Genomic DNA, 18,056 nt, shown 5'->3' with positions numbered 1-18,056 from the left:
CAGCTCAGCAGGCCCTGATCACGTGACTGAGCATGCACTGTTCACGTGGCTGATCACACACTGATCACGTGACTGATCATGCACTGATCACGTGGCTATCATGCACTGATCACGTGACTGATCATGCACTGATCACGTAACTGTCATGCACTGATCACGTGGCTGATCATGCACTGATCACGTGGCTGATCATGCACTGATCACGTGACTGATCATGCACTGATCACGTCTATCATGCACTGATCACGTGACTGATCATGCACTGATCACGTGGCTGATCATACACTGATCACGTGACTGATCATGCACTGATCACGTGGCTATCATGCACTGCTCACGTGGCTGATCATGCAATGATCACGTAGCTACCATGTACTGGTCACGTGACTGATCATGCACTGATCACGTAATTGATCATGCACTGATCACGTGGCTGATCATGCACTGATCACGTGGCTGATCATGCACTGATCACGTGACTGATCATGCACTGATCACGTGGCTGATCATGCACTGATCACGTGATGATCATGCACTGATCACGTGGATATCATGCACTGATCACGTGGCTGATCATGCACTGATCACGTGTCTGATCATGCACTGATCACGTGGCTGATCATGCACTGATCACGTGACTGATCATGCACTGATCACGTGGCTATCATGCACTGATCACGTGGCTGATCATGCACTGATCACGTGGCTGATCATGCACTGATCACGTGACTATCATGCACTGATCACGTGGCACTCATGCACTGATCACGTGGCTGATCATACACTGATCACGTAACTGATCATGCACTGATCACGTGGCTATCATGCACTGATCACGTGGCTGTCATGCAATGATCACGTAGCTACCATATACTGATCACGTGACTGATCATGCACTGATCACGTAAATGATCATGCACTGATCACGTGACTGATCATGCACTGATCACGTGACTGATCATGCACTGATCACGTGGCTATCATGCACTGCTCACGTGGCTGATCATGCAATGATCACGTAGCTACCATGTACTGGTCACGTGACTGATCATGCACTGATCACGTAATTGATCATGCACTGATCACGTGGCTGATCATGCACTGATCACGTGGCTGATCACACATGATCACGTGACTGATCATGCACTGATCACGTGGCTATCATGCACTGATCACGTGGCTGATCATGCACTGATCACGTGGCTATCATGCACTGATCACGTGGCTGATCATGCACTGATCACGAAGCTATCATGCACTGATCACGTGACTGATCATGCACTGATCACGTAATTGATCATGCACTGATCACGGGCTTATCATGCACTGATCATGTGACTGATCATGTGCTGATCATGTTTGGTGTCATACACTGATCATGTGCCTCTGGAGGCAATGAACAAAGAGCTGAGTAGGCACGAATCAGTCAGCAGGCTATAATCATGGAACTCAGCTGTGAGAAATCATGCTGCTCAGCTGGCAATAATCAAGCAGCTGAGCAGGCAGGAATTACGCAGCACAGGTGGCAATTGTCAAGCAGATGACAGGCAGGAATCGTGCAGCTCAGCTGGCAATTGTCAAGCAGATGAGCAGACAGTAATCACGCAGCTCAGCAGGCCCTGATCACGTGACTGAGCATGCACTGTTCACGTGGCTGATCATACACTGATCACGTGACTGATCATGCACTGATCACGTGACTGATCATGCACTGATCACGTGGCTGATCATGCACTGATCACGTGCTGATCATGCACTGATCACGTGGCTGATCATGCACTGATCACGTGACTGATCATGCACTGATCACGTGGCTGATCATGCACTGATCACGTGGCTGATCATGCACTGATCACGTGGCTATCATGCACTGATCACGTGGCTGATCATGCACTGATCACGTAGCTACCATGCACTGATCACGTGACTGATCATGCACTGATCACGTGACTGATCATGCACTGATCACGTGGCTGATCATGCACTGATCACGTGGCTGATCATGCACTGATCACGTGACTGATCATGCACTGATCACGTGACTGATCATGCACTGATCACGTGGCTGATCATGCACTGATCACGTGGCTGATCATGCACTGATCACGTGACTGATCATGCACTGATCACGTGGCTGATCATGCACTGATCACGTGGCTATCATGCACTGATCACGTGGCTGATCATGCACTGATCACGCAGCTACCATGCACTGATCACATGACTGATCATGCACTGATCACATGACTGATCATGCACTGATCACGTGGCTTATCATGCACTGATCATGTGACTGATCATGTGCTGATCATGTTTGGTGTCATACACTGATCATGTGCCTCTGGAGGCAATGAACAAAGAGCTGAGTAGGCACGAATCAGTCAGCAGGCTATAATCATGGAACTCAGCTCTGAGAAATCATGCTGCTCAGCTGGCAATAATCAAGTAGCTGAGCAGGCAGGAATTACGCAGCACAGCTGGCAATTGTCAAGCAGATGACAGGCAGGAATCGTGCAGCTCAGCTGGCAATTGTCAAGCAGATGAGCAGACAGTAATCACGCAGCTCAGCAGGCCCTGATCACGTGACTGATCATGCACTGATCACGTGGCTGATCATGCACTGATCACGTGGCTGATCATGCACTGATCACGTGACTGATCATGCACTGATCACGTGGCTGATCATGCACTGATCACGTGGCTGATCATGCACTGATCACGTGGCTATCATGCACTGATCACGTGGCTGATCATGCACTGATCACGTGACTGATCATGCACTGATCACGTGGCTATCATGCACTGATCACGTGGCTGATCATGCACTGATCACGTAGCTACCATGCACTGATCACGTGACTGATCATGCACTGATCACGTAACTGATCATGCACTGATCACGTGGCTGATCATGCACTGATCACGTGGCTGATCATGCACTGATCACGTGACTGATCATGCACTGATCACGTGACTGATCATGCACTGATCACGTGGCTATCATGCACTGATCACGTGGCTGATCATGCACTGATCACGTGACTGATCATGCACTGATCACGTGGCTGATCATGCACTGATCACGTGACTGATCATGCACTGATCACGTGGCTATCATGCACTGATCACGTGGCTGATCATGCACTGATCACGTGACTGATCATGCACTGATCACGTGGCTGATCATGCACTGATCACGTGACTGATCATGCACTGATCACGTGACTGATCATGCACTGATCACGTGGCTATCATGCACTGATCACGTGGCTGATCATGCATGATCACGCAGCTACCATGCACTGATCACGTGACTGATCATGCACTGATCACGTGACTGATCATGCACTGATCACGTGACTGATCATGCACTGATCACGTGGCTATCATGCACTGATCACGTGGCTGATCATGCACTGATCACGTAGCTACCATGTACTGATCACGTGACTGATCATGCACTGATCACGTAATTGATCATGCACTGATCACGTGGCTGATCATGCACTGATCACGTGGCTGATCACACATGATCACGTGACTGATCATGCACTGATCACGTGGCTATCATGCACTGATCACGTGGCTGATCATGCACTGATCACGTGGATATCATGCACTGATCACGTGGCTGATCACACACGATCACGTGACTGATCATGCACTGATCACGTGGCTATCATGCACTGATCACGTGGCTATCATGCACTGATCACGTGGCTGATCATGCAATGATCACGTAGCTACCATGCACTGGTCACGTGACTGATCATGCACTGATCACGTAATTGATCATGCACTGATCACGTGGCTGATCATGCACTGATCACGTGGCTGATCATGCACTGATCACGTGACTGATCATGCACTGATCACGTGACTGATCATGCACTGATCACGTGGCTATCATGCACTGATCACGTGGCTGATCATGCACTGATCACGTGGCTGATCATGCACTGATCACGTGGCTGATCATGCACTGATCACGTGACTGATCATGCACTGATCACGTGACTGATCATGCACTGATCACGTGGCTATCATGCACTGATCACGTGGCTGATCATGCATGATCACGCAGCTATCATGCACTGATCACGTGACTGATCATGCACTGATCACGTGACTGATCATGCACTGATCACGTGGCTATCATGCACTGATCACGTGGCTGATCATGCAATGATCACGTAGCTACCATGTACTGGTCACGTGACTGATCATGCACTGATCACGTGACTGATCATGCACTGATCACGTGGCTATCATGCACTGATCACGTGACTGATCATGCACTGATCACGTCTATCATGCACTGATCACGTGACTGATCATGCACTGATCACGTGGCTGATCATGCACTGATCACGTGACTGATCATGCACTGATCACGTGGCTGATCATGCACTGATCACGTGACTGATCATGCACTGATCACGTGGCTGATCATGCACTGATCACGTGGCTGATCATGCACTGATCACGTGACTGATCATGCACTGATCACGTGACTGATCATGCACTGATCACGTGGCTATCATGCACTGATCACGTGGCTGATCATGCATGATCACGTAGCTATCATGTACTGGTCACGTGACTGATCATGCACTGATCACGTGACTGATCATGCACTGATCACGTGACTGATCATGCACTGATCACGTGGCTGATCATGCACTGATCACGAGACTGATCATGCACTGATCACGTCTATATCATGCACTGATCACATGACTGCCCATGCACTGATCACGTGGATGATCATGCACTGATCACGTGACTGATCATGCACTGATACCGTGACTGAGCATGGACTGATCACATGACTATCATGTAGTGATCACGTGACTTAATGGCGCTGATCATGTGACTGATCATGCGCTGATCATGTTTGCTATCATACACTGATCATGTGCCTCTGGAGGCAATAAACAAAGAGCTGAGTAGGCACGAATCAAACAGTCAGCAGGCAATAATCATGGAACTCAGCTGTGAGGAATCATGCTGCTCAGCTGGCAATAATCAAGCAGCTGAGCAGGCAGGAATTACGCAGCACAGCTGGCAATTGTCAAGCAGATGACAGGCAGGAATCGTGCAGCTCAGCTGGCAATTGTCAAGCAGATGAGCAGACAGTAATCACGCAGCTCAGCAGGCCCTGATCACGTGACTGAGCATGCACTGTTCACGTGGCTGATCATACACTGATCACGTGATGATCATGCACTGATCACTTGGATATCATGCACTGATCACGTGGCTGATCATACACTGTTCACGTGTCTGACCATGCACTGATCACGTGGCTGATCATACACTGCTCACGTAACTGATCATGCACTGATCACGTGGCTATCATGCACTGATCACGTGGCTGAACATGCACTGTTCACGTGGCTGATCACACACCTGTCACGTGACATATCATGCACTGATCACGTGGCACTCATGCACTGATCACGTGGCTGATCATACTCTGCTCACGTAACTCATGCACACATCACGTGGCTATCATGCACTGCTCACGTGGCTCGTCATGGAATGATCACGTAGCTACCATATACTGGTCACGTGACTGATCATGCACAGATCACGTAAATGATCATGCACTGTTCACGTGACTGATCATGTACTGATCACGTGACTGATCATGCACTGATCACGTGGCTATCATGCACTGCTCACGTGGCTGATCATGCAACGATCACGTAGCAACCATGTACTGGTCACGTGACTGATCATGCACTGATCACGTAATTGATCCTGCACTGATCACGTGGCTCATCATGCACTGATCACGTGGCTGATCACACATGTATCACGTGACTGATCATGCACTGATCACGTGGCTCTCATGCACTGATCACGTGGCTGTCATGCACTGATCACGTGGATATCATGCACTGATCACGTGGCTGATCACACATGTATCACGTGACTGATCATGCACTGATCACGTGGCTATCATGCACTGATCACGTGGCTGATCATGCACTGATCACGTGGCTATCATGCACTGATCACGTGACTGATCATGCACTGATCACGTGGCTGATCATGCACTGATCACGTGACTGATCATGCACTGATCACGTGGCTGATCATGCACTGATCACGTGGCTGATCATGCACTGATCACGTGACTGATCATGCACTGATCACGTGGCTATCATGCACTGATCACGTGGCTATCATGCACTGATCACGTGGCTGATCATGCACTGATCACGTAGCTGATCATGCACTGATCACGTGACTGATCATGCACTGATCACGTGATGATCATGCACTGATCACGTGGCTGATCATGCACTGATCACGTGGCTGATCACACATGATCACGTGACTGATCATGCACTGATCACGTGGCTGATCATGCACTGATCACGTGACTGATCATGCACTGATCACGTGACTGATCATGCACTGATCACGTGGCTATCATGCACTGATCACGTGGCTGATCATGCACTGATCACGTGGCTGATCATGCACTGATCACGTGGCTGATCATGCACTGATCACGTGACTGATCATGCACTGATCACGTGACTGATCATGCACTGATCACGTGGCTATCATGCACTGATCACGTGGCTGATCATGCATGATCACGCAGCTACCATGCACTGATCACGTGACTGATCATGCACTGATCACGTGACTGATCATGCACTGATCACGTGGCTATCATGCACTGATCACGTGGCTGATCATGCACTGATCACGTAGCTACATGTACTGATCACGTGACTGATCATACACTGATCACGTGACTGATCATGCACTGATCACGTGGCTATCATGCACTGATCACGTGGCTGATCATGCACTGATCACGTGGCTGATCACACACTGATCACGTGACTATCATGCACTGATCACGTGGCACTCATGCACTGATCACGTGGCTGATCATGCACTGATCACGTGACTGATCATGCACTGATCACGTGGCTATCATGCACTGATCACGTGGCTGTCATGCAATGATCACGTAGCTACCATGCACTGATCACGTGACTGATCATGCACTGATCACGTGATGATCATGCACTGATCACGTGACTGATCATGCACTGATCACGTGACTGATCATGCACTGATCACGTGGCTATCATGCACTGATCACGTGGCTGATCATGCACTGATCACGTAGCAACCATGCACTGATCACGTGACTGATCATGCACTGATCACGTGGCTGATCATGCACTGATCACGTGGCTGATCACACTGATCACGTGACTGATCATGCACTGATCACGTGGCTATCATGCACTGATCACGTGGCTGATCATGCACTGATCACGTAGCAATCATGCACTGATCACGTGACTGATCATGCACTGATCACGTAACTGATCATGCACTGATCACGTGGCTGATCATGCACTGATCACGTGGCTGATCATGCACTGATCACGTGACTGATCATGCACTGATCACGTGACTGATCATGCACTGATCACGTGGCTATCATGCACTGATCACGTGGCTGATCATGCACTGATCACGTGACTGATCATGCACTGATCACGTGGCTGATCATGCACTGATCACGTGGCTATCATGCACTGATCACGTGGCTGATCATGCACTGATCACGTGGCTATCATGCACTGATCACGTGACTGATCATGCACTGATCACGTGACTGATCATGCACTGATCACGTGGCTTATCATGCACTGATCATGTGACTGATCATGCACTGATCATGTTTGGTGTCATACACTGATCATGTGCCTCTGGAGGCAATGAACATAGAGCTGAGTAGGCACGAATCAGTCAGCAGGCTATAATCATGGAACTCACCTCTGAGAAATCATGCTGCTCAGCTGGCAATAATCAAGTAGATGAGCAGGCAGGAATTACGCAGCACAGGTGGCAATGATCAAGCAGATGACAGGCAGGAATCGTGCAGCTCAGCTGGCAATTGTCAAGCAGATGAGCAGACAGAATCACGCAGCTCAGCAGGCCCTGATCACGTGACTGATCATGCACTGATCACGTGGCTGATCATGCACTGATCACGTGACTGATCATGCACTGATCACGTGACTGATCATGCACTGATCACGTGGCTATCATGCACTGCTCACGTGGCTGATCATGCATGATCACGCAGCTACCATGTACTGGTCACATGACTGATCATGCACTGATCACGTGACTGATCATGCACTGATCACGTGGCTATCATGCACTACTCACGTGGCTGATCATGCAATGATCATGTAGCTACCATGTACAGGTCACGTGAATGATCATACACCCATCAGGTGACTGATCATGCACTGATCACGTGGCTATCATGCACTGATCACGAGACTGATCATGCACTGATCACGTCTATATCATGCACTGATCACATGACTGCCCATGCACTGATCACGTGGATGATCATACACTAATCATGTGACAGATCATGCACTGATCACGTGGCTGATCATGCACTGATACCGTGACTGAGCATGGACTGATCACATGACTATCATGTAGTGATCACGTGACTTAATGGCGCTGATCATGTGACTGATCATGCGCTGATCATGTTTGCTATCATACACTGATCATGTGCCTCTGGAGGCAATAAACAAAGAGCTGAGTAGGCACGAATCAAACAGTCAGCAGGCAATAATCATGGAACTCAGGTGTGAGGAATCATGCTGCTCAGCTGGCAATAATCAAGCAGCTGAGCAGGCAGGAATTACGCAGCACAGCTGGCAATTGTCAAGCAGATGACAGGCAGGAATCGTGCAGCTCAGCTGGCAATTGTCAAGCAGATGAGCAGACAGTAATCACGCAGCTCAGCAGGCCCTGATCACGTGACTGAGCATGCACTGTTCACGTGGCTGATCATACACTGATCACGTGATTGATCATGCACTGATCACTTGGATATCATGCACTGATCACGTGGCTGATCATACACTGTTCACGTGTCTGACCATGCACTGATCACGTGGCTGATCATACACTGCTCACGTAACTGATCATGCACTGATCACGTGGCTATCATGCACTGATCACGTGGCTGAACATGCACTGATCACGTGGCTGATCACACACTGTCACGTGACATATCATGCACTGATCACGTGACTGATCATGCACTGATCACGTGGCTATCATGCACTGATCACGTGGCTGATCATGCACTGATCACGTGACTGATCATGCACTGATCACGTGGCTGATCATGCACTGATCACGTGACTGATCATGCACTGATCACGTGGCTGATCATGCACTGATCACGTGACTGATCATGCACTGATCACGTGACTGATCATGCACTGATCACGTGACTGATCATGCACTGATCACGTGGCTATCATGCACTGATCACGTGGCTGATCATGCACTGATCACGTGACTATCATGCACTGATCACTGGCTGATCATGCACTGATCACGTGGCTATCATGCACTGATCACGTGGCTGATCATGCACTGATCACGTGACTGATCATGCACTGATCACGTCTGATCATGCACTGATCACGTGACTGATCATGCACTGATCACGTGGCTATCATGCACTGATCACGTGGCTGATCATGCACTGATCACGTGCCTGATCATGTACTGATCACATGACTGATCATGCACTGATCACGTGACTGATCATGCACTGATCACGTGGCTATCATGCACTACTCACGTGGCTGATCATGCAATGATCATGTAGCTACCATGTACTGGTCACGTGACTGATCATACACCCATCAGGTGACTGATCATGCACTGATCACGTGGCTGATCATGCACTGATCACGTGACTGATCATGCACTGATCACGTGATAAATCATGCACTGATCACATGGCTATCATGCACTGATCACGTGGCTGATCATGCACTGATCACGTGGCTGATCATGCACTGATACCGTGACTGAGCATGGACTGATCACATGACTATCATGTAGTGATCACGTGACTTAATGGCGCTGATCATGTGACTGATCATGCGCTGATCATGTTTGCTATCATACACTGATCATGTGCCTCTGGAGGCAATAAACAAAGAGCTGAGTAGGCACGAATCAAACAGTCAGCAGGCAATAATCATGGAACTCAGCTGTGAGGAATCATGCTGCTCAGCTGGCAATAATCAAGCAGCTGAGCAGGCAGGAATTACGCAGCACAGCTGGCAATTGTCAAGCAGATGACAGGCAGGAATCGTGCAGCTCAGCTGGCAATTGTCAAGCAGATGAGCAGACAGTAATCACGCAGCTCAGCAGGCCCTGATCACGTGACTGAGCATGCACTGTTCACGTGGCTGATCATACACTGATCACGTGATGATCATGCACTGATCACTTGGATATCATGCACTGATCACGTGGCTGATCATACACTGTTCACGTGTCTGACCATGCACTGATCACGTGGCTGATCATACACTGCTCACGTAACTGATCATGCACTGATCACGTGGCTATCATGCACTGATCACGTGGCTGAACATGCACTGTTCACGTGGCTGATCACACACCTGTCACGTGACATATCATGCACTGATCACGTGGCACTCATGCACTGATCACGTGGCTGATCATACTCTGCTCACGTAACTGATCATGCACACATCACGTGGCTATCATGCACTGCTCACGTGGCTCGTCATGGAATGATCACGTAGCTACCATATACTGGTCACGTGACTGATCATGCACTGATCACGTAAATGATCATGCACTGATCACGTGACTGATCATGCACTGATCACGTGGCTATCATGCACTGATCACGTGGCTGATCATGCACGATCACGTAGCAACCATGTACTGGTCACGTGACTGATCATGCACTGATCACGTAATTGATCATGCACTGATCACGTGGCTCATCATGCACTGATCACGTGGCTGATCACACACGTATCACGTGACTGATCATGCACTGATCACGTGACTAATCATGCACTGATCACGTGGCTATCATGCACTGATCACGTGGATATCATGCACTGATCACGTGGCTGATCACACACGTATCACGTGACTGATCATGCACTGATCACGTGACTGATCATGCACTGATCACGTGGCTATCATGCACTGATCACGTGGCTATCATGCACTGATCACGTGGCTGATCATGCACTGATCACGTGACTGATCATGCACTGATCACGTGGCTATCATGCACTGATCACGTGGCTGATCATGCACTGATCACGTGGCTGATCATGCACTGATCACGCAGCTACATGTACTGGTCACATGACTGATCATGCACTGATCACGTGATTGATCATGCACTGATCACGTGGCTTATCATGCACTGATCATGTGACTGATCATGTGCTGATCATGTTTGATGTCATACACTGATCATGTGCCTCTGGAGGCAATGAACAAAGAGCTGAGTAGGCAGGAATCAGTAGGCAATAATCATGGAACTCAGCTCTGAGAAATCATGCTGCTCAGCTGGCAATAATCAAGCAGATGAGCAGGCAGGAATTATGCAGCACAGATGGCAATTGTCAAGCAGATGACAGGCAGGAATCGTGCAGCTCAGCTGGCAATTGTCAAGCAGATGAGCAGACAGTAATCACGCAGCTCAGCAGGCCCTGATCACGTGACTGAGCATGCACTGTTCACGTGGCTGATCACACACTGATCACGTGACTGATCATGCACTGATCACGTGGCTATCATGCACTGATCACGTGACTGATCATGCACTGATCACGTAACTGTCATGCACTGATCACGTGGCTATCATGCACTGATCACGTGGCTGATCATGCACTGATCACGTGACTGATCATGCACTGATCACGTCTATCATGCACTGATCACGTGACTGATCATGCACTGATCACGTGGCTGATCATGCACTGATCACGTGACTGATCATGCACTGATCACGTGGCTATCATGCACTGATCACGTGGCTGATCATGCACTGATCACGTAGCTACCATGCACTGGTCACGTGACTGATCATGCACTGATCACGTAATTGATCATGCACTGATCACGTGGCTGATCATGCACTGATCACGTGGCTGATCATGCACTGATCACGTGACTGATCATGCACTGATCACGTGACTGATCATGCACTGATCACGTGGCTATCATGCACTGATCACGTGGCTGATCATGCACTGATCACGTGCCTGATCATGCACTGATCACATGACTGATCATGCACTGATCACGTGACTGATCATGCACTGATCACGTGGCTATCATGCACTACTCACGTGGCTGATCATGCAATGATCATGTAGCTACCATGTACTGGTCACGTGACTGATCATACACCCATCAGGTGACTGATCATGCACTGATCACGTGGCTGATCATGCACTGATCACGTGACTGATCATGCACTGATCACGTGATAAATCATGCACTGATCACATGGCTATCATGAACTGATCACCTGGCTGATCATGCACTGATCACGTGGCTGATCATGCACTGATACCGTGACTGAGCATGGACTGATCACATGACTATCATGTAGTGATCACGTGACTTAATGGCGCTGATCATGTGACTGATCATGCGCTGATCATGTTTGCTATCATACACTGATCATGTGCCTCTGGAGGCAATAAACAAAGAGCTGAGTAGGCACGAATCAAACAGTCAGCAGGCAATAATCATGGAACTCAGGTGTGAGGAATCATGCTGCTCAGCTGGCAATAATCAAGCAGCTGAGCAGGCAGGAATTACGCAGCACAGCTGGCAATTGTCAAGCAGATGACAGGCAGGAATCGTGCAGCTCAGCTGGCAATTGTCAAGCAGATGAGCAGACAGTAATCACGCAGCTCAGCAGGCCCTGATCACGTGACTGAGCATGCACTGTTCACGTGGCTGATCATACACTGATCACGTGATGATCATGCACTGATCACTTGGATATCATGCACTGATCACGTGGCTGATCATACACTGTTCACGTGTCTGACCATGCACTGATCACGTGGCTGATCATACACTGCTCACGTAACTGATCATGCACTGATCACGTGGCTATCATGCACTGATCACGTGGCTGAACATGCACTGTTCACGTGGCTGATCACACACCTGTCACGTGACATATCATGCACTGATCACGTGGCACTCATGCACTGATCACGTGGCTGATCATACTCTGCTCACGTAACTGATCATGCACACATCACGTGGCTATCATGCACTGCTCACGTGGCTCGTCATGGAATGATCACGTAGCTACCATATACTGGTCACGTGACTGATCATGCACTGATCACGTAAATGATCATGCACTGATCACGTGACTGATCATGCACTGATCACGTGACTGATCATGCACTGATCACGTGGCTATCATGCACTGATCACGTGGCTATCATGCACTGATCACGTGGCTGATCATGCACTGATCACGTAGCAACCATGTACTGATCACGTGACTGATCATGCACTGATCACGTAATTGATCATGCACTGATCACGTGGCTCATCATGCACTGATCACGTGGCTGATCACACACGTATCACGTGACTGATCATGCACTGATCACGTGACTGATCATGCACTGATCACGTGGCTATCATGCACTGATCACGTGGCTATCATGCACTGATCACGTGGCTGATCATGCACTGATCACGCAGCTATCATGTACTGATCACATGACTGATCATGCACTGATCACGTAATTGATCATGCACTGATCACGGGCTTATCATGCACTGATCATGTGACTGATCATGTGCTGATCATGTTTGGTGTCATACACTGATCATGTGCCTCTGGAGGCAATGAACATAGAGCTGAGTAGGCACGAATCAGTCAGCAGGCTATAATCATGGAACTCAGCTCTGAGAAATCATGCTGCTCAGCTGGCAATAATCAAGTAGATGAGCAGGCAGGAATTACGCAGCACAGGTGGCAATTGTCAAGCAGATGACAGGCAGGAATCGTGCAGCTCAGCTGGCAATTGTCAAGCAGATGAGCAGGCAGTAATCACGCAGCTCAGCAGGCCCTGATCACGTGACTGAGCATGCACTGATCACGTGGCTGATCATACACTGATCACGTGACTGATCATGCACTGATCACGTGACTGATCATGCACTGATCACGTGGCTATCATGCACTGATCACGTGGCTGATCATGCACTGATCACGTGGCTGATCATGCACTGATCACGTGGCTGATCATGCACTGATCACGTGACTGATCATGCACTGATCACGTGGCTGATCATGCACTGATCACGTGGCTGATCATGCACTGATCACGTGACTGATCATGCACTGATCACGTGGCTATCATGCACTACTCACGTGGCTGATCATGCAATGATCATGTAGCTACCATGTACAGGTCACGTGAATGATCATACACCCATCAGGTGACTGATCATGCACTGATCACGTGGCTATCATGCACTGATCACGAGACTGATCATGCACTGATCACGTCTATATCATGCACTGATCACATGACTGCCCATGCACTGATCACGTGGATGATCATACACTAATCATGTGACAGATCATGCACTGATCACGTGGCTGATCATGCACTGATACCGTGACTGAGCATGGACTGATCACATGACTATCATGTAGTGATCACGTGACTTAATGGCGCTGATCATGTGACTGATCATGCGCTGATCATGTTTGCTATCATACACTGATCATGTGCCTCTGGAGGCAATAAACAAAGAGCTGAGTAGGCACGAATCAAACAGTCAGCAGGCAATAATCATGGAACTCAGCTGTGAGGAATCATGCTGCTCAGCTGGCAATAATCAAGCAGCTGAGCAGGCAGGAATTACGCAGCACAGCTGGCAATTGTCAAGCAGATGACAGGCAGGAATCGTGCAGCTCAGCTGGCAATTGTCAAGCAGATGAGCAGACAGTAATCACGCAGCTCAGCAGGCCCTGATCACGTGACTGAGCATGCACTGTTCACGTGGCTGATCATACACTGATCACGTGATTGATCATGCACTGATCACTTGGATATCATGCACTGATCACGTGGCTGATCATACACTGTTCACGTGTCTGACCATGCACTGATCACGTGGCTGATCATACACTGATCACGTAACTGATCATGCACTGATCACGTGGCTATCATGCACTGATCACGTGGCTGATCATGCACTGATCACGTGGCTGATCACACACTGTCACGTGACATATCATGCACTGATCACGTGACTGATCATGCACTGATCACGTGGCTATCATGCACTGATCACGTGGCTGATCATGCACTGATCACGTGGCTGATCATGCACTGATCACGTGGCTGATCATGCACTGATCACGTGACTGATCATGCACTGATCACGTGGCTGATCATGCACTGATCACGTGACTGATCATGCACTGATCACGTGACTGATCATGCACTGATCACGTGGCTATCATGCACTGATCACGTGGCTGATCATGCACTGATCACGTGACTGATCATGCACTGATCACGTGGCTATCATGCACTGATCACGTGGCTATCATGCACTGATCACGTGGCTGATCATGCACTGATCACGTGACTGATCATGCACTGATCACGTCTGATCATGCACTGATCACGTGACTGATCATGCACTGATCACGTGACTGATCATGCACTGATCACGTGACTGATCATGCACTGATCACGTGGCTGATCATGCACTGATCACGTGGCTGATCATGCACTGATCACGTGGCTATCATGCACTGATCACGTGACTGATCATGCACTGATCACGTGACTGATCATGCACTGATCACGTGACTGATCATGCACTGATCACGTGACTGATCATGCACTGATCACGTGGCTATCATGCACTGATCACGTGGCTGATCATGCACTGATCACGTAGCTGACATGCACTGATCACGTGACTGATCATGCACTGATCACGTGACTGATCATGCACTGATCACGTGGCTGATCATGCACTGATCACGTGGCTGATCATGCACTGATCACGTGACTGATCATGCACTGATCACGTGACTGATCATGCACTGATCACGTGGCTATCATGCACTGATCACGTGGCTGATCATGCACTGATCACGTGACTGATCATGCACTGATCACGTGGCTGATCATGCACTGATCACGTGGCTGATCATGCACTGATCACGTGGCTATCATGCACTGATCACGTGGCTGATCATGCACTGATCACGCAGCTATCATGCACTGATCACGTGACTGATCATGCACTGATCACGTGGCTATCATGCACTGATCACGTGGCTGATCATGCACTGATCACGTGCCTGATCATGCACTGATCACGTGACTGATCATGCACTGATCACGTGACTGATCATGCACTGATCACGTGGCTATCATGCACTATCACGTGGCTGATCATGCACTGATCACGTAGCTACCATGCACTGTCACGTGACTGATCATGCACTGATCAGTGACTGATCATGCACTGATCACGTGGCTATCATGCACTGATCACGTGGCTGATCATGCACTGATCACGTGCCTGATCATGCACTGATCACGTGACTGATCATGCACTGATCACGTGGCTATCATGCACTGATCACGTGGCTGATCATGCACTGATCACGTGGCTGATCATGCACTGATCACGTGGCTGATCATGCACTGATCACGTGGCTATCATGCACTGATCACGTGACTGATCATGCACTGATCACGTGGCTGATCATGCACTGATCACGTGACTGATCATGCACTGATCACGTGACTGATCATGCACTGATCACGTGGCTGATCATGCACTGATCACGTGACTGATCATGCACTGATCACGTGACTGATCATGCACTGATCACGTGACTGATCATGCACTGATCACGTGGCTATCATGCACTGATCACGTGGCTGATCATGCACTGATCACGTGACTGATCATGCACTGATCACGTGACTGATCATGCACTGATCACGTGGCTATCATGCACTGATCACGTGGCTATCATGCACTGATCACGTGGCTGATCATGCACTGATCACGTGACTGATCATGCACTGATCACGTGGCTATCATGCACTGATCACGTGGCTGATCATGCACTGATCACGTGGCTGATCATGCACTGATCACGTGGCTGATCATGCACTGATCACGTGCTGATCATGCACTGATCACGTGGCTATCATGCACTGATCACGTGGCTGATCATGCACTGATCACGTAGCTATCATGCACTGATCACGTGACTGATCATGCACTGATCACGTGGCTGATCATGCACTGATCACGTGGCTGATCATGCACTGATCACGTGACTGATCATGCACTGATCACGTGACTGATCATGCACTGATCACGTGGCTATCATGCACTGATCACGTGGCTGATCATGCACTGATCACGTGACTGATCATGCACTGATCACGTGGCTGATCATGCACTGATCACGTGACTGATCATGCACTGATCACGTGGCTATCATGCACTGATCACGTGGCTGATCATGCACTGATCACGTGACTGATCATGCACTGATCACGTGGCTATCATGCACTACTCACGTGGCTGATCATGCAATGATCATGTAGCTACCATGTACAGGTCACGTGAATGATCATACACCCATCAGGTGACTGATCATGCACTGATCACGTGGCTATCATGCACTGATCACGAGACTGATCATGCACTGATCACGTCTATATCATGCACTGATCACATGACTGCCCATGCACTGATCACGTGGATGATCATACACTAATCATGTGACAGATCATGCACTGATCACGTGGCTGATCATGCACTGATACCGTGACTGAGCATGGACTGATCACATGACTATCATGTAGTGATCACGTGACTTAATGGCGCTGATCATGTGACTGATCATGCGCTGATCATGTTTGCTATCATACACTGATCATGTGCCTCTGGAGGCAATAAACAAAGAGCTGAGTAGGCACGAATCAAACAGTCAGCAGGCAATAATCATGGAACTCAGCTGTGAGGAATCATGCTGCTCAGCTGGCAATAATCAAGCAGCTGAGCAGGCAGGAATTACGCAGCACAGCTGGCAATTGTCAAGCAGATGACAGGCAGGAATCGTGCAGCTCAGCTGG

The sequence above is a fragment of the Bos javanicus genome, unplaced genomic scaffold (assembly GCF_032452875.1).
Source record: "Bos javanicus breed banteng unplaced genomic scaffold, ARS-OSU_banteng_1.0 tig00003446_1, whole genome shotgun sequence".
NCBI lineage: Eukaryota > Metazoa > Chordata > Mammalia > Artiodactyla > Bovidae > Bos > Bos javanicus.
This window is presented reverse-complemented; position numbering follows the sequence as displayed.